The following is a 26,000-nucleotide window of genomic DNA, read 5'->3' as shown; positions in this document are numbered from 1 at the left end:
TTACTGAGTTCATACAAACACTTGTATAATAAATCCCCGAGCTCAGCAGATCTCAAGTAACTTTATTGAAGCAGGAAGAAAAAAACTTATTGAGATTTAAAATCCCATTTACAGGTGATTCATTTAAAAATAAAGGCTTTAAGAACACAGCTGGCAGATGTTAACTGGTAATTCATAACAACAAAAAAACATGTACTTTTAAAGTAAGCTTTTACTACCAACAGTGATTTATTGATTTTTTTCAAGTTGTTATACATTATATTGTATTATAAGTAGAAAAATGTTGTGTGTCTAAGGGTGATTCTTTTTTTGTTCCAGCACAGGACATTACTGCAGAAACCAGCACAGTGCCACCTCCAGGGTGCAACTCCAGCGACAGAGCCGTGGGACTTGAAATACGCTGTTAAAGAATAAGGCAACCTATTTAAGGTATTTCTGAAAATCATGTTATCTACATTTTTAAAGGAGATCTTCTTTTGTTATTTAAAAAACAACACAGAGTTATGAGTTAAATATTTCCTATGTTTGCTGTTGGCAGTACTATCCAATGAAAAAGACAAACCCTCTGTTCCAACAATGTTACTTAGATGTTAAATTTGAGATGGAGGGAGAGGAATCTCTAAGTCACTCATACAGTATATCTTGTTATATTATGACTACAAGTGGACCCAAATAAAGCAATGGGACAGGTTTACATTCATTTTAATTTTAAAACTCAGCAGGCTGAGCAGTTGAAACACCAGGAAGTGGGGTTTTAAAGACAGAGGACAGCCAAGAATGAGACCTCTTGGTCCTCTGCTTTCTGACCTCCACTCTCCTCACCTCTGCCCACAACCCTCCACCACCCTTCAGTTAGAAGTGCAAGTTTTGCAACACATTCCACACGAGCAGGGTGTTGATGGATGTGTTTGAATGAAGTCTGAAGTGAAATGAAAATGCACCGTACAATCTTGTGTCAAAAGGCAAATCCATGATGAGTAAGTATTATAAGTATTATATGACTGATTGAATAGAGTTTAATGACCCCTAATGTCCCCTTATTACATAAAAAAAATATTACGACCTCAAGTTTTTACAAAGAAAGCATCTCCAGTTTTATAGCGACAGTGATGCAAATTCAGGAGATGATCAGATTAGCTTTCAGCCAAACAAACTTTAGTGTTATCCATTGTCATTACGTGAACATTTGTTATGGAAAATAATTCAATTTAAAATAACAAAAATATAATATATGTATTTTTGTTATTTTGAATGGAGTTACTTCCAATTTAAAATGTATTGCGATATGGGTATCTTCTCTTTTCTGATGCGGCCATCCAAAACACACAGACTAGTTTGCACACAGTCAGAATGATTATTGTGTCATGAAGCTCAGCTTCAGCTAAAATTCACGGTTTCTGCATCCCAAAACTAATCGTATTCTCTCTTCCTGATTTCAGCTCCCTTGTTTTTACTAAGGACTATATCATACTCCTTATCGTACAAGGACTATATCATAGTCAGCACATCAACGCTCAACATGTATAGGATAAACAATGCCATAGTCAAACCCATCACTTGGCTGCATCCCAAATCAATTTCTTGCACTCTTCTAGGATTAGCCAAGGATGACTTAATTGATTCAGCACAGTCAAGTGAGCTTCAAACCTGAACTCTCTGTAGATGACAAATCATTCCTGTAGGCGAAAGACATTATTCTTGACAATGCTGGTTGGCTGCTGCTGGAAAGATATCTCCTGCCTGTCCTACATTCCTATAGGCTACTACATATAATAGGAGAAGAAGAACCAGCAATGGGTCATTGATGTGATTCACTAAGTGAGAAGTCTTAAATATAAATTTTCATGATAACAGATGTGCCTTGCAGTTGACATGTGGCTCCAAGTTGTCAGCAGGAGTGAGACAGAGAGTCTTTTAGGGGCTTTCCTGACTTAGCTTTTACACCACAGTTTAATCTTGCCTTAGAGTGCCAAGATGACAGTAAGAGCGATTAACACTAGTTCCATCAAGTCCAGCTAAGCAGCAGTTGCTTTCAATGAACATTGTATTGTGCCCTCTCTTTGTGATGCACAGTAATTGTAACAGAATATCCTTCAAGTCTCTGTCCCTCGTTTTCTGCATTCTTCATGACTAAAGTCTCAGTATCTTTAAGTGTAAATTTTACTGTACTGCCAAACAAAGTTGCATTGACAATCATTTGTATCAAACTAAAAAATTTCCAGAGGATTCAACAGATTTACAGGGAGTGAGTGGTATGTATCCACAGCTCTGCAGAACATAATCAGAAAGGAAGCAGGCCAGTTTCACCCACAGCTCGTAGATTGAGAAAGGCGATTGCAATGGGAGGAGGGACTGTAAAAACTGTAAAGACAGATTTACAATCAAAGACCTCTTATCTGTTATTTCAGTGTGCCTGTACAACTTAGTACAATTCAACATGGGTATTCTATGGAATGGGTTTTTTTTATGCTTATAATCCTTTTTTTAATGACACAGACACAGAAATGTTCAGTTACTGTACGGAGTAAATAGTCACAACATTAAAACTGCTGACAGAGAAAGTATACAGTATAATAAAGCTTGGGTCTTAAATTGCATGCAGTGTATCAAAGATGCCTCATTTCAGTTTACCGTACTTAAGCTTCAACACCTTTGCTCCTTGTGTCGCACCAGAGGTCTTCTCTCAGAGTCCAGATTTCAGGACTTCCTGGGTCATCCTGACACAGCATAAATTGGATCTACACAATATTATAACACTGTCTTTCCTAAGTTTCTTTATCAAGAAGACTCCAATGAGAGTAGACCCAACAAAGGCCCAAGCACTGGTGGACTGGTCAGATCCTACCACCTGGAAACAGTTCTAGTGCTCCCTTGGCTTTGCTAATTTCCACCAGCAGTTCACCAAATTACAGTAAGTTTGTCTGTCCTCTAATGTGTCTATCCTCTCCTAGAGAGAGAGTAAAAAATAATCCTTCCAGGCTAAATGATGATCCCCTAAATCACTGAGATGCCATTTCATCTCTACCTTACAAGGTATCTGCTTTAAGATGCATGTTTGAGAGTTTCACCAGGGAGTCAAGTACTTCTGATCTGAGGCTTTCTTTTTCAGAGCAGCTACAGTATCCAGAGTCATATGCAGTGAAGATGTAAATTCATTAGAAAGATAATAACCTCTGTGTGAGTAGAGTTCAGGTAGCTGCTCTACACTGTGTTGGCACATGACATTGAATAGATAACAGTGGATGAATATATTCATAGATACAGCACTTCCAGAAAGACATCTACTGTGATGAAATCTATTCCCGACTGCTTTGTAATGCATTGCTGTAAATTTAAATTTTTTTTTGAAAATGATCAGACAAGAGAGGGTTTTCACACTGTGAAATATAAAGTTTCTAGTTCATATGTCAGAAAAAGAGTGTGACTAAAGTGGTTCTTTTTTGTTTTGAAAGAAGCCAATTGAATCTAGTCAACACAACCTTTACTTTTAGTATTTACATGGATTTTCAAATCACTCACAAAATTATTTTATCTGAACTGAGAATTAAATCAGATAAAATGTCTGAAAAATCTTAGAGAAACTCTGAGTAATCCAAGTGGATGATAGATAACAAATAAAAATGTTTTTTGAGTTTTCCAGCTAGGGTTGATGAGGCTAAGCATCAGGCTTTCAAATGAAGAATAGCTCTGTCTTGGTCTTTGGTTGAATAAGAAGCTTGAGTGGAAAGTTGCTGCCACACCTCCTCCTGGACCTGTGCTATAAGTATTCTGGCAATTAGTATGAATGAAAGTTTAATTCAGTTTTATTTATGTAGTAACAAATTACAAAAACGGATGCTATGAGGCATTTTATATCAAAAGGTCAAGACCCTACATGATTCAAACAAAACCCCTGCAGTCAGATCACCCCCTATGAGCAAGTGCTGCATCAGTGGGAAGGAAAAACTCCCTTTTAACAGGAAGAAACCTCCAACAGAACCAGGCTCAGAAAGCAGCGGGTGAAAAGTTGGAGGTGCGAGGAAGAAGACAAAATAAAGACATACTGTGGAAAAGAGCCAGAGAATGATAATAATTAATGATTAAATACAGAGTGACGTATAAAGACAAGGTAAGTTAAGGAGAAAAATTCTCGTTGGCATCATAGGAAGTTTTTCTAAAGTTGGTACCGTTATTGAGTTGTTGTCTTAGTTGTCTTATAGTACAACATATGACAATAAAAAGCTACACTTTAGCTATTAGCGGTGGCTCGTGGTCAAATGTCAATTTATATCAAATTAACAGACATTCTGCACCTCCTTCTACTTTAATTTTCTTTTTCCTCTTTTAGCTTTTCAGTTCCACTTTTTTCACTTCAATTTGTCCATCTGTATCAGCTACTTCTTTCATACTAAACTTTGTTTTACAAGCATATGAGCTTGCACGAGCACACAGCGAAGGTAGGGGAGGGGCCGGTTGCATTAAAAGATTTGATTGGGCAATCCAGTACCAGTAAAATGAACGAATGGGCTGCTGTCAGTGCATGTAGGGCTAGTTCACAATGGATATTCAAACCAACCTGTAGCCTTTATGATTATGTCGACAAAGAAGGAAAAAAAAGACCCATCACCACACAGCTGCATCAGCCCACTGGGCAAATGGTCATATATTTTATGTGTGTATGTGCATCTCTTCCTCTTTCCCCATATATTTCTTAGCACCCAGTGTGTTTTCCAGCTTCATGTTCCAGTATCTCATACTTTTCAGTTTTTCTTTCTGGATTTTATAGTTTGTCTTTTTGATTATCTGCGACAGCGCTAATAAACTAGTTTATCTGCATTTTTGGGTCCTCAAATGAATTTAGCCAGCTGCTTTATAAGACAGTTTAGTACATACACTTGTAGCTGCTCGATTAGTTAAAAAAAATTTTCAGGTGTTCCTCTACTTTTGCCTTTGTTCTTTGGCTAGCTTTATTCCACCAGTGTCAAAAACATGCTAACATTTTGGGCTTTGGGCTTTGGACTTTGTGTGTTTTGCCTCTGATGCAAGTTTGATAATAAAAGCATGCCTTCTTTTGGCATGGCCTGAATTGAGATTTGTCAACTTTTCGCTTTTATCCCTTTTTATCACAATCACACTGATCAAGATGCTCATTTAAAAAACTAAATTGTGTAAACAGGGCTGACAGTAAAAATAAAGATTTTGTCTTTGAGTAAAGAAATCACAGTGAGAAACAGAGGTAAAGAGGTGACAACATCAACATTGCAAGAGAGTACAGAATGAGCTGTGGTGTACGTATGTGAGAGTGGGGGTTGAGGTTAGGAAGGAGGAGGTTGTGGAGTTTAGTGTGAAAGGGGTTAATAGCAAAGAGGAGGCCCAGAGCTGATCGAAATGCAGAGCGTGTCCCCCCAGCCCTGTGCTCAGTGATGAGTTGGAGCTGAGATCTGGCGCCTGCTATAAAGGAGCTCATTGAAAATAATTCAGAGTGACGGCTGTGCAGAAAGGGAAACAGGGGAGAACGGGGGGTTGGTGCCTGGTGCTGTTGGTGATGGGGAGTGAGGGGAGGGAGTAGAGCGGTGGGAAGGAGGGAGAAAGTGGTATAGCTATGAACTGAGCTAGATGGAGAAAGAAAAGGGTAGAGAGGGAAGACACAAAGGTGTAGCTTGAAAGAAGAGTAGAGACAGATATGGACGACTGTTGATAACGTGAGAGGAGTGAGAATTATTAAAGAGTCAGGAATGTAAAAAACAGTTTGAAGAGAAAATGGAGCTCTGTGTGCAAAGAAGTGTGAGATACTACAATGAAGAAATTTTACAGGAGTGAACACTACACCTGCATACAAGTCAGAAGTCAGAAATGCCATTGCTGCTATTACACTTCACAGTATGAGAGTATTTGAGAAAATGAACCCTGTAGAGTCATATACAGTGGACTTCTGATATGCACTTTTTAGTGACAACAGCAGTAATTCTTATTTTTAAATACACCTGTCAAAAAATCAACCAACCTGAATGGCCATATGGAATGCTTCTCCCTGCCATCTATTACAGTACTTATACTGCATTTTTCGGAGATTATAAGGCGCACTATCAATGAACGGGTCTGTTTTCATACATAAGGAACATTAAGCAAAACCAAACAGTCAGATAAGTCAAACTTTACTCAACTCATTATTGCTTCCTCCATTTCTGTACCATTGATTCATTAATGCTGAATTCTCTCGCAGCTGCTCTATTCCCATGTTGTTGCAGTATATTAATGACTAACCTTGTATTGTGGATGGATTATCTCAGTTGTTCTCCTGACTGAAGTTTGGTCCGTTTACAGCATCCTGCCATGCGACTGCATTTGTCCCTAACCATCGGGAACCCTCACGTTAACTTTTATCAAGTGGAAAAAAAGTTTGCGTTCATCCTTCAGCTTCACTGTGTTTATGTTATGCTAACATAGCTGTGTCACCAGCGATCACGTAGCACATCATTATATACCACCTAGTCCAACTTCAGTAACCCTACAAACGTCACTGCTGTTTAGTTTTCTGTCTTCATTTATGTTGGAAGTGAAAGCAGAGCTGTACGTTTTATTTTTTTCAGAAATCTCTCAGTCAGAACATGCTATATCATGTTTAGGTGTAAATTAGCGAGCTAACTTCCTGCTAACTTCTAACACTGTTATATTTAATAAATTCTGTTTTCATGCATGTCTGGATGTTAAACTTAATTGTTACACCTGGTAAAGCAGCAACGCTGATCATTTTATTAAAGATGAAAGAATTTAAACAGTTTTTAACTCTCAGTGATGTCGCACTGTTTGTTTGACTTTGGGACCTGAAGGGACGGAGTTTTGGACCCAGATCACTCTGCGAGGCTCCTGACTACGGCAGCCGTAATGCTCCGACAATCCATCAAGCGGTGCGGCTTCGTAGCTTACCAACGTCGTGAAATATTTTTTGACAGCTTTTTGAGCAACCAGAATTCACACATAAGGCAGACTGTCGATTTTTGTGAAAATTTAAGGATTTTAAGTGTGCCTTATAGTGCGGAAAATACGGTAAGTGTGAATTGTCACAACAATGGATGAAAGCGTTTAAATTACATTTAAACACAAACCTAGATTTAGGGAATGATCAGGGTGTGCAGTGAAATAAAGGGCTGGGCAACATTAATTTTACCATGATAAAGCTTATGTATTTTTACAGGTAAAAGAAGCATTAGTTTGGTCATTAGTTTGGCATGTGTATTACAATAATACACATGCAATAAGGGGTTGGAATAGTCACAGTTAAAAGAGTTAGTGACACTGATCTCTTCCACTGACACAGTGCTGGTGCCAAAACTAAGAACTGTTTTCACCAGCTAGCACAGTGAAACAAAATTGCTAGTCCCAATATTGAAACCTCTGATGTCGTACTGGACATACTTATTAGGAAAATTGTCTCTGTGACTGGCTGCAAATGAGACATATTTGAAGCTATGGTGGTCACTGATCAACCTGTTATACATAAAGAGATAATCCTGGCCATCTTCTAAACTGCTAACTGGAAAATCAGTAGAGCACTTTGTGCTTTCTCTAACAGACTGATTTCAGCTCCACAGAAAAACCCTTTTCTGGGGACTTTAACATTCACATCAATATCAATATCACTTTTATTTCTATATTAGTGAAAACAATGGAAAAACAAATACAGATAAATAAGGCATGAAATGAGGCAAAGAAAATTTATTAACATAAAAACAAAGCAAAACAGAGCAAACATAACAAACATAGAACAAGCCTGATGGTACTCAAACTGGACTTGAATTAAAACCCAATGTAAAAAAATGAGTTTTAAGATGCGAATGGAAAAAAAGTATGGCTCTGAAGTACAAATATTGACTGCCCATTTAATTCAGAGTCTAGGCGCGGCAACTGCGAAGGCCAGATCTCCTCTTTGCTTCAATCGAGACCTCGGTTGTACTAAGAGCATCTGGCTAGAGGATCACAGTGCTCTTTTGAGGTTATATATGTTGAGGAGTTTGCTTAAATAACTGGGTGGCATACCATTTAAAACTTTGAAAGTAAGCAAAAGAATCTTAAAATCAGTACAATAATGGACAGGGAGCCAGTGTACATTTGCTAAAACTGGAGTGATGTGTTCATACATTCTGTTAAAAGATACGCAGCAGCATTTTGGACTACCTGCAAGCAATGGAGGCGATGACCCAAATCGAGAGAATTGCAGTAGTCCAGTCTAGAGGTGATGAAGGCATGAATATGTTTTTCTAAGTCTTTAGGAGGAAGATGAGGCTTCGCTTTGGCAATTTCATGTACCTGATAAAAAACGTTTTTCACAACTGTGGACACTTGCCTATCGAATTTAAAAGAGCTATCTAGAAACACTCCGATATTTTTCACACTGTGGGAATGATGACAAGCAACAGTCAGTTAATTTATCCAAAGGGGCATGACTAAACATCATGTAGACAGTTGAGCAGAGGTTGCAGTGGGACAGAGACATTCAGTTTCAAGGGGAAGTAAATTTGGATGTCATCGGCATAACAGTGAGAGGAAATGTTTTATTTTCTGAAAATAGATCCCAGATGGGTCCAACTCTGTATAAAGAGAACAGAGTTGGACCCAAAACAGACCCCTGTGGCACACCACAACAAATAGGGGCAGAGGAAAAGGAGTATTTCTCAATAGCAACAGAAAAAGACCTTTCTGACAGGTTTGCTTTAAACCAGGATAAAACTGTGCCTTTAAGACTAGCAAAGTACTCAAGTCTCGATAAAAGAATGTTATGATCAATTTTGTCAAAGGCCAACAGAACAACCTGAGTCTACAGTTAAAAGAAGATAATTAAAAACACTTAAAAGTGCTGTCTCAGCACCATGACAAGATTTAAAACCAGACTAGAACGCTTCACAAATGCCATGAGTGTCTAAAAAGGTCTGCAGTTGCTTAAAAACAAGTTTTTCCAAAATTCTAGACATAAAAAAAGAGTTTAGAAATTGGCCTGTAGATAGAAAGAACATTTGACAAGGAAGCATTTAATAAAAGTAAAATATTCGGCCAAATAATGTGAAGTGCTTCCTTGAAAACGTGAGAAGGAAGAATATCCTGAGCTCAATTAGAAGGTCTTAAGTGATCGATTACTTCCTTTAAGACAGAAAACGTCACAGGCTCTGAAAAACAGTAGAGCACTAAGAAGGTAGATCTAGGTCTAAACACTATCCGTGAACGTGGAGACTGTAAAGATTTTTTTCAATTAAGTGTTTCAAAAAGTTTTCACAAAGTGCAGAGGAAGTCTTCATGGGAACAGTGGCACAGGGTTTAATCACAGAATTAAAAATATTAAAAAGAACCCCAGGGCTTATGACTGTTGTTAGAAATTATGCTGGACATAAAAGCAGATTTTGCAGCTTTAACACTGTTCTGATATTTTGATAAGAAGTCTTGTAGGATGCCCAAAGATACTTGGACTCATCGGGTTGAAGCCAAGTTTCTGTCAGGAATAAATAAAGTCCTGGTGAAATATAAATGTCATTTAAGATAAAAGATAAAAGATCTGGTGTTTAACAGCCATCTGAAGCGTGATCAAATTGTACTGCTAACAGGAGCACGACCCAGCAGACGAAGGCTATTGTGATTCACGGCACTTCTGTAGGACCGTACCCATCGCCACACAGGTGGAGGCTTCGCCGGCAGGTCTGAGGGAGCAGGAGGTCCAACATGCTGATCCCAGCGATGCCAACTAAATCTGTATCTGGACTGGTCTCAGAGAGCAGGAAAAGATGGTAGCACATGTGTACAAGTATGATGTTTCTTCATTCCATGCAATTTCAAGTAAGTCTTGATGCGTACCAGAATGCTACTCCTTTTATCCCGTCTTTTTGAGCGCTTCCTAGGAGGAAAGGTAGTCAGGTATGTCCCCCAGAAGCGGAGGAAGATTTTCTGGATTGTTTTTCAAATCAATCGTTTGCGGTTTAAGTGGCTGAAGGTTCAGAAGTGTTTGGTGTGCATAGACGAGTAAAGCAGAGCCATCATAGCAGTATAAAAAAAAGATAACAGCAACCAGCAGAAGGAACCCAGAGAGACGGCTCACCATGCATACTGGCACCATCTTGGTCAATGGCTAAAACAGTGTGACATGAATGGGTGTGACGGGGGGAACAGCCTGCCTGATCTGAAGCTGAGTGGTGTTCTGTTATTGGAAGTTGGTGCGAATGGCAGTTTTTCCATAACAGACATTTTGCTCAAATAAAAAAGTGGTTCATAAGTGCACATGGCACTAGGACACCATAGGTCTCAGGTCAATGATTGATTTTGTTATCGTATCATCAGATCTGCTGCTGTATGTCTTTGAAGCTTGGGTGAATTGAGGAGCAAAGCTGTCAACTTATTACTGTCTGGTGATGTGGTAATTCAGGTGTCAGGGGAAGAAGTTGGACAGACCTACATCAGTTTTAATTAGTTTTTACCAATTGTTTGCTAGTTTAGTTTAGTTTTTATTTTTTTGAAAATCCTTAGTTTCAGTTTAGTTTTGATTAGTTTCAGTTATAGTTTTAGTCGTGTTTGCAATAATTAAGTGCAACAAAATCCCAGTTTCATCATATCAGTCATGCTCTTCTGCTTATCCTTGGGTATGTTGCTATTCCAGCTACCATACCCTGCACTCTGGACAGGTCGCCTGTCTGTCGCAGGGCTAACACGCAGAGACAGACAACTCACATTTCCACCTATGGGTTCTTTAAATAAATAAATAAAGGCAGATGAACAACCATTGATACCAGGCAAATATAAAATTTATATCTTGGCCCCAATGAGATTATTAACTCTTGCAGCACCGGGTGTTCGTAATTTTGGTTCAAGTGAATTGATAAACCTTTTGAAGGCAATTGACTCACACAGTTATGTAGATATCCCCGTCCTGTTGTCTCGGGATGCATCACGCTGCCTTGCCTGGGGTTAGCTTCTGTTTCTGGGGATGAGGGTTGAGTGTGCTCCCTTACCTTCTCAAGGTAATCTAGGTTAGCCTTCTTGTGTGAGCTTTTCAAGCGCACTTTAAGGTTTGTGGGATTTTTTTCCCCTTTAGAAATGTCCCTCATAATTTGTCTCTTTCCACTACAAGACACTTGCTTTATCCAAAACACAGTCATATTCAAAGTAATCCCAAATTGGACTCTGGCGCTTTCTCCCGACTTTTCCTGACATGATTCTGCGCGTGGACGGAGCAGCAACACAGACGACTCGACTAACGTACTTGCCACCTGCTGGCATAATGAGACAGCAAGAAAAAAATCTGGAAACTAAACTTCTTTTTCACTCTTGACTATTGTATGACACGCACACATCTACGAAAACTAAACACATTTTTGCTATAAATTCAGTTAATTTTAGTTAGTTTTGTGAACACTCATTACAGTTTTAGTTAGTTTTCCTTTTTTTGTTTTTATTTTTATTTCCGTTAACGAAACTGTTTTTTCACTTCTAGTTTTCGTTATTTCGTTAGTTTTCGTTAACGATAATAACCTTGCTCCAGATGCAGCTGACCAACACATCAAGTGGACTGCGGCTATGGCAGTAGCTGAAGCAAACTCTTGGAAAAGTTCGGTGAGACCATGGAGCAAAATGTTTGGTTGGACAGCCAGATGGTTGAATAAACACTTTGAAGATCTCCTTAGTTTTACTGTCATGCATTTCATAATTCAAGCCTAGTTTGGGGATGAAGGGATATGTCTTGCATATCTCTGGGAGTGAGGTCACTGATGGAGTTAAATAATTACAGTAGCCGCCCCTGGGGTGGATGGCGCTGGCCCTGAATTTCTTAAGGCTTTGGCTGCTGTGGGGATGTCCTCATTGACATGTCTCTGCAATGTTGCGTGGAGTTCTGGGACAATGCCTCAGGACAGGCAGAGTGGTTTTGGACCTGCTGTCAAGGATATTCAAGAGTCCATGAGAATTTGCTAAACCACGGGATATCTGGTGCCTGAACCAGTACAGTGAGAGCTTGATCCATACTTCTGGCAGAAGTTGAACAAATTTTATATACATATGTATTACTGCAGTAAGGGAATATTTGATTGTGTTGTACAGTATATTGATATTGTGTATATCTGGAAAGTGATATTGGACATGATTTCTGCAGGAGTAACTTGCAAATTCTAGCCTAAAAATCTGTTCCTCAACATTTCACTTTATGTGCTAAAGGTTGCTCAACTGGAAGCTTCAAAACATCAGCAAAGGGTTAAAGGCTGCACAACTTGCCACCTCATTGTGGCTGTTTGACCACTGCTGTCAACATGCAGAGATTAGAGGAGAAGGTTATAACCCATCTGTGGGGTTAAAAGTTTACATTGTACTGCCACTGTGAGGGTGGACATGTCACTACACACCCAAATGACTTGTCTAATTAAAAAAATATAAACATAGAAAGATGAGGGGAGACTGGGTGTATTGTGGCCAGAGAGGGAAGTCTAAGGTAAGGCCCCTTCTCCAGAAGCCTTAGTATGTTAATGTGCAAAGCTCATCTGGAGGAGTAGGCACATCTTTTCCGCTAACACCACTGTGTTAAGCACACAGGGAGCCTGCAGAGATGCAGCTGGGGGGTTAATGGGACTTGATATACTGCAGGGTGGGGGTGGCAGCGGGGGACTGCCCCCTCTCCCAGAGCTGTTGCCCTCTATGGTCATAGTTATTGTGTAAATGCTGAGGTGGTGAGGGAGCTATTTCAATAAGGGAACCAAATTAATGAGTAATTATATTGTTATTAATAGTAGTATTAGTGCCATTATATAGTCTTTGTGTTAACAAGTTATGTTTATATTTTATTATTAAATAATTTTTTATTAAAAACACAAAGCTGATAAATGTTGAAGTTTTTATATGCATAAAAATAGGATTTTTGTTTTGCCTTTGTATACCGAGCACATTGCAAAAAAACGACACAAAATTCCAAATACACACAAAAATCATTGTGATTTTTCAGAACAAATGTCTTAAAAATGTGCACCACGTAAATAACTGAAGTAAACTTCAAGCAATGATGAGGTGGTCTTGATGAAAAGGAAGAAAAGGAGATCCTGGGTTTATCCAATTCTCAAGAGGAGGAGGCAGCAAAGAAAATTTCATGGTTTTATTAGTTAAAGCTGTGGCTTTCATACATATTTCAGGATATCAGCGGGGCACTTTGAGGTCAGAAATGGGACCACATCTGACGAGGCAAAGAAATAATTTCAGAGAACCGAGTAGCATCTATCTATTTGGTAAAATATAATTATTTCACTATTACACATATCTTTGTGAATTCAGTACTGGTACACAGAGAGAAAAATTGAGCATGACCCAAAAGAATAAATGACACAAATGTATCCTGTAAAATTGCATAGTCTGTATTAACAGTATAGCGTTAACAGGTGAGTCAGAAAAATATAGTTAATGACTGAAATATTTGCACAAATTTTATGTATCTGTTCTGTAAAAGGCTTTAAACACTTTGAAAATATCCATCTATTACATTATAATGTCATAAAAACAAACCTTCATTGGCATGTATGCATGTTTTTGTTTTTTGTTGCACCACAAAACGGGCAAAATAAATTGTTAAATGTCTGCTATATCTTATAACTTGACTAAAAACACATGTAGCTGTTTTCTTTTTTTCTTCAATATTCACTCTGTCTTACTGTAGCTAAGATTTCAGTCTCCATGAAGTCCTGAAAACCATCATTTAGTCTTCAACTGTGTTTGTTTGTTGAGGTGGTAGTGGACATTTACTTTTTTGGTTGAAAAGAACCCATTGCTACAGAAAAACAATAAGTGTGTAATAAAGCAAAGATAAAAATGCTGAATTCCCATTTTAGTGTTTTGCGGAAATGATATCAGACTAATTTGTTCAGTGAATTCGGCGAAAGAGGATTCCTTAAAACCAACAATAACGAGAGTTCAAATTTTGGTTCAAATGTTTCTCTTTGAGTCACTTCAATATTTTGTAGAAACGCAGTCAGTTTCTTAAGGAAAAAAATTGACTGCAGATGAGCTGGGGGGTTAGAGCATAGTAATCGCACAAAAATAGTTGTTTTGGGGTTTTTGGTTCTTTTTGCAGTTGTTTGACATGTTTTACAATTTTTGCAATTGTTGTATTTTTATATATTTTTTTTGTTATCTTTGTTTATTTGCCAAGTTCAAATATATAAAGCTTGGCTGCTGCTGCAGAGACCGTACACACAGGTATGTCTGTGTTCATTCAGCTGAATGCACTTTAGCACCTCTGACAAATGAACCATGTTTTCCCTATAAACTGTGAATGCATATATGCATGTAGGACCCATGAAAGCACATATTCATAAATCTGTGTATAATGGTGCATTCTCTGGTCAATAGGAACTCCATATACACACATACACAAAGCACGCACACCTACCAGATAGATAGTTGAGCCTTGGCTCATTGCTCAGGCCACTTTCTCAACACTACCAAGTCTATGATGAGATATCGAGCCGAGGCTTCACACTGCACTCTGATTTATAAAAGACCATCTCAGAACACGTCACCATCCTCACTGTGTGTTTTGCCACAAGTAGCTTTTCAACTTTGAGAAGTGAGAGGCATTCACAAGGGCTGGGGAACGGAAAAGGGAATGAAGCGGCTATAAAAGGAGGAGAACTTAGAAAGCAAACAAACAACCAAAAACATGCTTGGAAGTGAACAGAAACTTTTTGAACTCGAAACACAATATGATTAAATCCAGAATAAGTTTAAGGAATCAAATCAAATAAACAAGTGAAAAGCAGTGATTGGAAATAAGTGAAGAAGAAATGGTTTAGAGGGAGCACATTTCCATCGGAACCCCCTCCCCACTATCTCTGAGTGGAATCAAATTTACAGCAGCCTTTTTTTTCTTTCAATAGCTGATCAATTTAGTGTTACTTGGAACATTGCAGTAAGCATCGACTCAGTAATTTTCAGGCATATTAATGTTTACATCCAATAAGCAGGATGTGGGGGCAACGAAATTAACTCAATCAGCTGGTGGAATGCACCAGCAAATGAGAGACCCACCTAGGGACTACACACAACTGATCACTTCAACCAACTCTCCACTCAATTGTTTCTTGACAACACTTCAGAGCACCCGAATTACTGAAGGTGTATACGGTGATTAAAAAAAAAATGCAATTTTTTTCTTCCTCACAAGCTTGTTTAAAAGCGATACTGCCTGCATCACGATCTAAGTTTGTGAAAGAAAGAAATAGTTGGTGTAAAGCAGCGGGAGAAAGCAGCGCAATAATCTTTTCAGTTATTCCGCCCAGCAGTTTAATTACAACTGGAAAAGCACAAATGATCAAACTGAATATGTTCTGTATTTTGGAGAAATTATTTCTTTCTCTGGCATGAAATTGATCAAGAATTGATTTGGGATGGGATGTGAAGGTGGGATATGAATGACTGCAGACTATTAGTGAGTCACACCCAAGTAATGCCTTTTCTGCTGTCAGCTCACCTATCAGCTTCTCGCATATAGTGAAGCCAGAAGCTACTGTGTCCGTGTGTATGTGTGCTGTGGGGAGAGAAAGAAGGGAACCCTGTTATATGAGAGTAAGACAGAAAAAAAAAGCTCTGAACCCAAACACAATAATAAAACCCCGGCCGTTATCTTCAACATTCCCAACACATACCACCCTTCTGCTTCTGTCCCTCCCCATCTCTCTGTCTTGCTTTTCCACTTTTCCTTCTTTCTTTCTTTTTTTTTTAAACTGGCCTTGCTTCCTTTCCTTGCTTCCCTCCCTCCCTGGATATGAAAAATCAGCAAATAAAAAGTTACATTAACCCCGCAATGACCTTTCCCACGTAATACACTGCGGCCTGATGGGCCAACGCAGGAGCTTCATCGAAAAGCTGTCATTCTGTGCTATCCCAAGCACTGCCTGGGGAACATTTACCGGATAATTAATATATTAAATGCATGAAAAATAGTTACACAGGGGCCCCTTTGTCAGCTCTTCCACCGCATGGGGAAAGAGGGATACAGCCTGTGAACCATCAATATACAAGCATCCTACTTCAATGGGCCATCATAAAAACTGCTCATAATTTTATGGCTTCATTTACGGCCCCCGCTGTAAAGGAAGGCCATATTTCCTCGTAATTCACTGAAGCTCTCTGTGGCTTTTTTATGATTTGGTGGTTTTAAGCCACCACTGTCCTACCAATTATTGAGGTGCTCCTGACCCTGGCGTGAAGGACGGAAAAGGGTCAGTGGTGAGCAGGGGCATGACAGAGGAAACGTACACATAAACCACTTTTAGCTTCCTGCACCTTGGTGTCGATGGCACGCAGCTGACTCACTGCCAGTCCTTCCTATTGCTGTCCGTTCAGTCAGATGCTGGGAATCAGCATATTTGAGCATTTCCTGTGACTGGATCTGAGCTGAAGGAAAGCTATTTGCCTCACTCTGTCTGTGCCACTCCCCTCTCTTGACTCCAGTGCTACAAGGAAGGTGAAGTCATTTGGGGCGACCGTGGCTCAGGGGGTTGGGAAGCGTATCTGTAACCAGAAGGTCGCCGGTTCGATCCCCGGGCTCTCTGTCCTGGTCGTTGTGTCCTTGGGCAAGACACTTTACCCTACTGCCTACTGGTGTTGGCCAGAGGGGCCGATGGTGTGATATGGCAGCCTCGCTTCTGTCAGTCTACCCCAGGGCAACTGTGGCTACAACCGTAGCTTGCCTCCACCAGTGTATGAATGTGAGAGTGAATGAATAGTGGCATTGTAAAGCGCTTTGGGTGCCTTGAAAAGCGCTATATAAATCCAATCCATTATTATTATTTACCTTTGCTTTCACACCAGTACCATGAAGCCGAATGGCTGTAGTTGTAGGGTCTTTACCTTATAATATAAAGCACCGTGAAGCAACTGTTGTTGTGATTTGGTGTTAATTGAATTGAATTGAATTGAATTGAAAACCAGCTTTTTCAAGTCCTCCAGTGTGTTAAGTTTGTTAAAAAAAACAAAAAAAACCTCTGCCATGGTATTAATTTAATAGAGTAGATTTATATTGCTCAAAAGAGCTGTGCCTGAATGTATATTTTCTTCTTGTTTATATAAAATGCCACAGTCAGAATTCAGATTCCATTCATGAATTGAAACCTCTAGAAGGGAAAAATCCTTTTTTTTTAATTTGACATAAAATCCAGAGTGCTGGACTACATGGGCAAAACTGCAAAAAAAGAAGAAGACTTAAATGAACCAAATCCACAGAATCTCAATACATATCTCAAAATATGTGATCACATTATATTTATATTAATGTTTGCTAGCTAGCAATCTTATTCTTACTTCCCAACACACATAGTTTATAAAAGATGGGCTTAGTCTCCAAGCTTAAAAAGTGAAATCTTAAACCTGCATTGATTCTGACGGCCATTAATGATTTTCTACTATTGATGCCTGGAATATCCAAGAGTTTTTGCATTTGCGCTTGCTCGCAATGTGTTGCTTGCACTCTCAACACTCTCTTGATGTCACTCATTTTCTTTACCATACATTTCTAATGTGACTATGTTGTCTCTTGTTGTTGCTCCCGGTGCTCCATCCTACCTGACAAAACATCCTACCCGTTGTTTCTGCGCATGCGCACAACACGAAATTAAGTGGCGAACCGTCCTACCTTTGTGAATGTGACCTACAAGCATACCTTAACAGCTAAAATTCAGTGGAAAATCATCCTACCTTTGTGAATATGAGCTAGAAACATACTTTGACGGGTAAAATGAAGTGGCAAACCATCCTGGCTTTATGAATATGAGCTACAAGTATACTCTGATGGGCAAAGTTAAATGGCAAACCGTCAAACCTACTTAAATTTGCTGGAATTACTCTGTGACAGCAGAAATGTGCATAAACTACTTACGGTAGGACGTTTTGCCAAAGTAGGATGGTTTGTCAGAACTCTCTTTCTCTCTCTCTCTCTCTCTCCCTCCTGCTCTTTTCGTGTGCTACTGCTGTTGTGAGTGCAACCACCGCCTCGCCCGGGAGGGGCGCAAGCAGATCCCTGTGCTTGCGCCTCCCGTCTCTGCTCAGTGCGAACACAAGGCTGACGTGCAGCGTGAAGCGAAAAAAAAAAAATGAGATAGAGGGCAAGATAAAATAAAAAACTAAAAACCCACGGCTCCCAATAAGGAGTCGGCTCGCATTGTTCCCTTCAAAGAGCCGGCTTTAAGAGCCATTTCATTCGCGACCGACCCATCACTAGTGGTTAGCCAGTTTGCCATACTGCAAGAAAATTTGTGTGATCGAATGGGTTTGTCTCCTAGTGCTAACCCTTGAATAGATTGGCAGCCTCTTCAGGATATACCATGCCTCTCGCTCCGTGATAGCTGGGGTAAGATCCATCCCTCAGACGTTAAGTTGGATAAGTGGTCAAGACAATTTCATGATTCAATCCATCCATCCATCCATCCTCTGCAGCTTATCTTTATGAGGGTGGCAGAGGGGCTGGACTGTAGGAGTAAGCCGGAGTACCTGAAGAGAACCTGCAGATAGGTCCAAGCTGGGGGTAGGATTACATCGGGAATTGGCTCTGAGGGCCTTACTGTTTGCTATAGTGATAAATGATGATAGATGTTGATAGATGAGGCTTGGTAGGAGTCTCTGGAGTATGATGTTTATGTAATAGTGGATTATCAGGTGTTATTCTAAGAAGGGAAACCCTCCAAAAAACGGAGGGAGCAGTGGAGCAGCCAAGGGAATAGAACGATATGAATCTGTATGACTAAAATATAATTTATTATACAGAAAAGGTTTAAAAACCATTAAAACAACCCTGGCCAGGGAGAACACACTGTAAAAATCCAATAAAACGTAAACATTCCCTAACATCCGGTGGCGTCAGCCACATAATTAAAATTCAGTCAATTGGAGCGAAAACCTGGCGGCATCCCCGGCTATCCTTTCAGTCTCTCCGCTCTGGAGTACTAGAAGAGAGAGGGGCAGCGACAGTCATCGTTCTTTCCAGTGGCTCGGTTTATTGCAGCACGATATGTCGCAGGACTTAGCCCGGATGGGCAGAGCTCCTAACTCTGCCCGCCGCTTTTCTGTGTCACGCCAGCACTATGGTCTTGCCGTAGGAGGTAGGGCGCTGTCCCGCTGCCAGCTAATCCCCCACCGTAGCGGCCTCTGGCATCAAGCTATTCCAGCAGCAGCACAGCTCCCTCTGCCTCTCCGCTCACTGGCCATTGCATGCCCTCGCACGTACTGCTTACACCAACCCGCACCAACGCTGCTCCCCCGCTTGCGGCCGCCGCAACCTGCCACCATCTACTCCGCCATCTCTACTGCTCTCCCGTTCTCCTGACCGGCCAGGCCTTCTTATTGGGCCTCTGTGACCTCCCAGATGTGCCAAGTTAGTAATCACGGAGGGGTGGAGTCTCTCCAGGACAAGTCAACAATAAATACAATAAAAGCATGCAATAAAACAAGAATAAAACACTATACAATATTAAAGTATTAACAATAATAAAACACAGCAACTCATATGAGATAAAAACCTAGTTAACTTGTCCATTTCCACCCCGTGACATCTACAGTTGACTTTATGATCTATAGTTATAGTAGGAAGCAGGTGGAAGAGCATCTGAAGAGGTGGAGGTATGCAATGGAAAGTAGAGGCTGAAAAGTCAGTGTAAGCAAGATGTGCGAACGAGAGAGTGACAGGTTGAAAAGCAACGACTTGAGTTAAACACCCGGGGTCAATCATCCACAAGTGAAGTCAAGAAGAGAGTGCAGGCAGCGTGGAATGGTTCTAGAAGAGTGTCAGGGGTAATTTGTGACAGAAGGGTAGAAGTAACAGTGGAAGGAAAGGCTTACAAGTTGGTAGTGAGACCTTCTATAATGTGTGGTTTGGACACAGTGCTATTGGTGGAAAGATAGGAGGTGGAGCTGGAGGTGGCAGAGTCGAAGACTTTACGATTTTCACTGGGCGTAACTAGGGATGGGTATCGTTTAGGTTTCATCCGATACTGGTGCCAAACCGGTACTTTTGAAACGGTGCCGGTGCTTAAACGGTGCTCGAATCGGTGCTCGAATTGGTGCTTAAAGAATGCAAAACACAACCTCTGTCCAAAAACCTCTCATGTTTAGCTGTTTTTTGTAAAAAGATAACAATGTTAGCCTTTTCTGCAGCTATACGGCATATATGGATTCACTCTTGGCTGGAAGCAGTGCTTAAAAAATGGAAAAAACACAAACTTTGTCCAAAAACCTCTCATGTTTAACTGTTTTCCACTTTTTCTTTGGTCATTTTTTGCCTTTTTGGCCAGGGTGAAGGGAGTATCTGCCATCAAACAAGAAGACAGCCACATGTAACTACGACGGTGTTTGCTAGTTTACCTTACATGCATTTATTTAATAACGTGCTTAGCCTACTCAACGTAAATTAAACACGAACAACATTAAGCTACTCTCCGCTCACTGGCCATCGCATGCCCTCGCCACGTACTGCTTACACCAACGCTACTCCCCCGCTTGAAGAAGAACGGCTGCTGCTGCCATCATCATCTGTCATCATTTCTGCTACGCTGGCAGGGCTAGGGGCCAGGACTCTCCTCTTCGGGTTCTTGGGGGATGTTAATAACTCCGGGTCCAATAACAGGCACCACACCCCCATTTGATGTACTCGGTGTGAGGTCTTGCAGCAAGCTATCAAATACAGTGCATTTCTCGGCTTTTAAAAAAACGCTATGCGTCGCCAGGTGTTTCATCAGATTTGAGGTGTTACCTCCTTTGCACAGTATCACCTTAAAGCACTTGTTGCAGGCTGCTGAGTTTGCTGTGAAGTACAGCCAGACTTTGACCGCTTCACTTTGGGCATTTTCAATCTGTCGCTCTGCTCTAAAAGAACGTACGTACCTGGGCCTGCCTACTATCCTTGGAAACGTAAAATGATTGGCTAGAATCCAAAGTGTAGGACATCTCATCGCTGCTTTTCAGTCTGGTTACTACCATTTATGTCAGAACCGGTGCCATAATGGCATCCCTAGGCGTGACAAGGATGGACAAGATTAGAAATGACTACATCAGAGGGATAGCTCAGTTGAGGAGAAGCGAGGTTGAGATGGTTTGGACATGTGCAGAGAAGGAATTGTAGACAAATGTTGTCAAATATGGAGCTGCCAGGCAGGAGGAAAAGAGGAAGGCCTCACAAGAGGGCTGGTGTGACAGAAGAGGATGCTAGGGACAGGATGAGATGGAGGCAGATGATTTGGTGTGGTGTCTCCTAAAGGGAGCAGCCAAGAAAAGAAGTAGCAGGAGGTGGAAGAATTAAGGAAAAGTACTGCACTAGATTTCTAATACTAGTTTTTACCAGTTTATTAAATATGACCATGGCAGACATGCTCCATTTCCCTGTCTGTTTTTTTTTTTCGTGATTAAACAGCAGTGTCCTATTTACATGGAAAATTAACTTGAGACCATGTGATGGCTATTATCCTCCTACAGATTCATGAGCAAAGACTAACATACTGTAGTGCACCGAGCAGCAGGCACATGTGCACATAGACAAATACAGGAGCATATGGTTGCTGGCATGGAATACTAACACACATCATATTCTTGTGCACAGAGCACATATTTGCTCATCCTTATTGGGAACTGACAGACATATTCACCCCCATGTTATATAAACACTATATATGCATAGATTCTGGCATGTTCTCATGCATTTGAGCAAGATATCTAAATAGCACTGAAATAATTAGTTGTACTTTTACCCATGCTTTCAAAAACAGACTTTTGTGCAGCATTATTGCAATTCAAAGCTCAAAGGTCAGTCTTGAGAATTCTCTGTATTCCCATTTATTTGTGAGTATCCAAAAAAACATACACACAAATAGGTTAATGCTTCCGAATGTCTCTTTGAGTTCCACATGCTGTATGTAATCACGCCTATTCATTACCAAGAAATATACTCTTAGACCTGCATTTAAGTACAATTCATTAAATATTACCGTTGTCAAACAAGTGCTGCAGGTAGCATTTGGTTTCTAATGAAATACAACCCTGAAGAAAAGGACAGAGATACTAGAGGAAGCCACATTAATTTTCTGGAGCATAATGCCTCAGACCAAATGACATTATATACAGCTAGCATTTCATAATGTGACACAAATGGCACTGAAGTATAATTTAATATCAAAATACAGAGTCAGGTGAACGTTCCCTGGATTCACTAAGAGAAAATCACTAGATTGGAAGGTCAAGCTAAGGCTAAAGTACTGCTTTGTTATTTGAACACATTTATTGAAAAGGAAATTTAGCAGAATGACTGGCACATATTATGTTTGTAGTGGAACACCAAAGAGACTGGTGGCTCAGTCTGTTGTCTGGCTCAGTCATACCACATTTCTAAGGGTAGATATTTATATTCAGAAACTGTACTTGTTTCTTGTACTTGAAAGCAAAAGCCAACTATTTCTTTCCTCTTGTGTCATTTTTTAGTACCAGGCATAATGAAGCAGCATCTAGTATTGTTGCATCACAGCAATAACATTGCTGGTTCTAATCTCCTTGTTAGCTGAGACCTTGCTGTGTGGCGTTTGCATGATATTCCTCTGAATGCATGGGTGAAATCGGGCTTCCTATCACAGTCTTAAGACAGCTTGTTAGATTAATTTGTATGTGACAGATAGTGTACAGAATAAAACGCAATGTCTGGTTTAATGTGGCTTGTAGATTAATGGATTTTGAATTATCAGTAAGAATACATCTGGTTGACACAGAATTAAATTCTTGTAGTGGTTTAATTTTTTTTTTCTTTCTCATTTTCCATTTTTGGGATTAAAAACATTTACTGTAAAAAAAATCTTCAAAATCAACGAGATCATAATTTTTAAAGTTGCACCAAATGTGCGTTAAGCAAATTAAAATGCTCATAAAGTTGCATTTAATAGTGGATGTCCTTCAAATTCCTGTTTTATGCTATGTTATACTATTTATACCCTCTTAGAAACTTTTTTCTCAAAAAAATCACAGCCTTAACTTCAAGACACCTCAGGTGTATACTTACAATAAAAAATCCCACTATATATGGATACAAGTACTCACCTACAGAAGTTGCTGACTTTAATACACTCTGTTCCTCAGCACCCAGAGGCCTGGTCTCTTACTTTATATGGTCTGCAACTTCATTGTGGAGTTGTTGTGATTCTTAAATGCTTCATAAATGGCACCACCTACAAATTATTGTAGAATATCTGTGAGGGATGTTCCGCAATATATATGCTCAAATAAAGTGAGCAATGACCTTTAGAATGACCTGTTCTTTCACAAATATTTGCAAAGACAGATTGAATGGCTAGGTGCTTGATTTTATACACCTGTGGTAATTTAGGTGCAACAACCTTCCAAGTAAACCTCTGAAAATTAATATGTTGAAATATATAGATTAACATTGCTTCATAATATCATAGAAAAAATATTATGCATAACTGCATAATTGACATTTTTTCATGTCATAGTTATTATTATGCTTCAGAATTGCCTTTGATAAATCATATTCCAGTAGTTACTGAAAGTAATTTCACTAGCTCCCACTATTTTCATATGTTAGCACAGTACTTAGTAACAGGTTCTTGACCAACCTTTTTATACAGGTTGGGAGAGTGACAGTTAGCTATGTAATTGTCTCTGTGAAAAATTCATCATAAGATATTGTACTTTAAATATGAATCATACATCATTGAACAGATACACAAATGTAATTTATTTGATTCAAATTCAAATATTATATATTTTGTAATTATTAATGTTTTATTCATTGTAAATAGATTACATTTTAATAAGGCTAGTGTCATGGAATAGCATATGACTGACACAACAAGTCATTTTCCACCATAAACACAAATTTTAAGCTTTTATTAACAAGCAAAAAGCTTAAAATCCAAACGTTTGTGTATAAAATGTACCAGAAGTAAAATGCAAATTATATAGAGTATAATGCTGGTGAGTCTCTGGTCCCTGTTGTCTCCACCTGAGGCAACTTCCTCTTTATTTATTTAAATTTTTTATTAAGCTAACTTTGGGCTTTACTGTAAAGTGTGTAATACTTTTTGCTACTTTTTCCTAAGTCAGTCCGATTTCCCATTTTGTAGTTCTCGTCACCTTGCTCCTAAATTTCTCAACCTTATTTCTTATTAGCAAAATGCATGAATGAAAAACAAATGCCACTAAACAAAATGTGCCTGTTTGTAAAATTTGTTTTGTACACCACTGACACAATAATGAAAAACAGTGTGGCATTTAATCAGTCACACAAAACAAATAAAACCTCATTTTGTTGCTAATGAAAACATTTTGTGATACAAAATGAGCAATGTTAACACCGATTTGCTTACTGCGTAGTGTTTGCTAGCTTGTAGGCTTCTTATTGGGCCTTTCCAGTCCTGCTGTGAGGCATCAGTGTAAATCTGACCCCACAACCAACCAATGCTTTTAGTCTATTCAAATGAATCCCAATTTATAAATAGCATGGCAAATTAACTCAGATTCCCCACTTATTCCTGGATACAACTGGCCTCAGTCACCTCTCAATCCTCTCCTCTCTGTGCGAGGAAACCACATTCATATCTTTCCAATTCAAAGAAGAAGAGGAGGGGTGGAAGGAGGCAAAAAAACAGCCTGTTGTAGCCAAATTGGTAAGCCAGCATTGTGAGTGTACAATATGGAGTATAGGTGATCCTGGAGAGCTCACACTAAGCAAGCTTAATCCTGTTGACTAAGAATGGGCACAGGGAACCATGCCAGCCAGCACTGAGCTGTGGGTGTGTGGAGCAATGACAGGGGAATTACTCACCATGGCAAGGGTGGTCCTCCAAAGCACGAGCTGCTGCTGTTGGCTGCCAGTGGAGCCAGTGCTGGGACAGACTCACCAGTTGGCCTGTTCCCTGCCACAAATCCCCACTCTCACTGACTGGAAGTGCTTCAGGCCAAGGCTTTCATGGCTTTGACTTGGGGGCGTGGCATTTGAACAATGAGTTTCACAATGTGTGACATGCTTGTTATAGAATCAGAGACTCTGATAGCATTTGCCTCTATTCTCTGCATGCTATTAGCTTTAAAGGGGACATATAGGATGGGAGATGTCTGAAAGGTTTGTTTCCTATAGTGTTAAACATAAACATCACTCACAAACGTCTCATCTCGACATTCCTAAAAAAAAATGTTTGTCACACTTGACTGTTGCAGATCACCTTTTTTTTCATATTACCAAGCAATTTTCAGAGGTGGACTTTACTGCTCGTTGTCCTGCTACATAACCCAAGTGCAAAAGAGGCCCAAAACTGATGGTCAGACATTCACCTTAAGGATTTTCTGGTAGAGAGCAGAGTGGTTCTATCAATTACAGCAATTCATTCTGGTGCTGAAGCAGCAAAGCAGCTCCACACCATAAGACTATCACCACCATGTTTTACTCTTACTATGGTATTGTTTCATGAAAAGCTCTCTTATTTTTACACTAGATATAAAAGTTCAGCTTATTCAGTTTTTATCCTCAATAAACTAAATCATCAACTACAATTTGTATTTACCTGGGTTATCTTTGACTAATATTAAGGGCACCATACAACTTTGAATAGTTACATGTCACATCAGCTTACCACTGATAGTGACAATCAGTTGATTAATTATGTCACACTTGTTTTTGACCTAACAGGGCCTAACCTGCTAAAGCCCCCAAACTGTGAATGGAAAGCATGAAGTGAAAATATTTAAATTAATTTCACATACAAGATGTTATTAAAAGTGTGTAAGACTGGGAAGGTGAAAAGTCAAAATGAAAAGTCATGGGCATACCTGTTTTGAATTTGGTTGATTTTCCATGAAAGATCCTCTGTACCCATTGCAGTATGGGTATATTTTTAGATGTTGAAATTGACAGCGTCTTATATCCTCTTATATATTTGCCATTGTGATTTACCTCTGCATCTCCTCCAATGTGTCAAAACTGTGACCCTTCAGTTTCAGAAGCAAGTGAAGACCTTACTGTGTGGTCA

The 26,000-nt window shown here is 39.6% G+C and overlaps 1 long non-coding RNA gene across 1 annotated transcript in view; it reads right to left on the bottom strand.

Annotated features, from left to right (window-relative positions):
- LOC309687297 overlaps window positions 1-24,926 on the bottom strand; it is a 35,391-nt gene extending 10,465 nt beyond the window's left edge. Inside the window, exons 1-2 of the long non-coding RNA XR_014270708.1 lie at window positions 24,800-24,926; window positions 23,053-23,180 (exon numbers count right to left, since the gene is read on the bottom strand). This is a non-coding gene — a long non-coding RNA (uncharacterized lncRNA). The remainder of the gene's footprint in view (window positions 1-23,052; window positions 23,181-24,799) is intronic.
- Window positions 24,927-26,000: the final 1,074 nt, after the last annotated feature.

The sequence above is a fragment of the Aulonocara stuartgranti genome (genome assembly GCF_965226115.1).
Source record: "Aulonocara stuartgranti genome assembly, chromosome: 14".
NCBI classification, from domain to species: domain Eukaryota; kingdom Metazoa; phylum Chordata; class Actinopteri; order Cichliformes; family Cichlidae; genus Aulonocara; species Aulonocara stuartgranti.
Note: the sequence above shows the minus strand (reverse complement) of the source record. Positions and strands in the feature narration are given on the sequence as shown.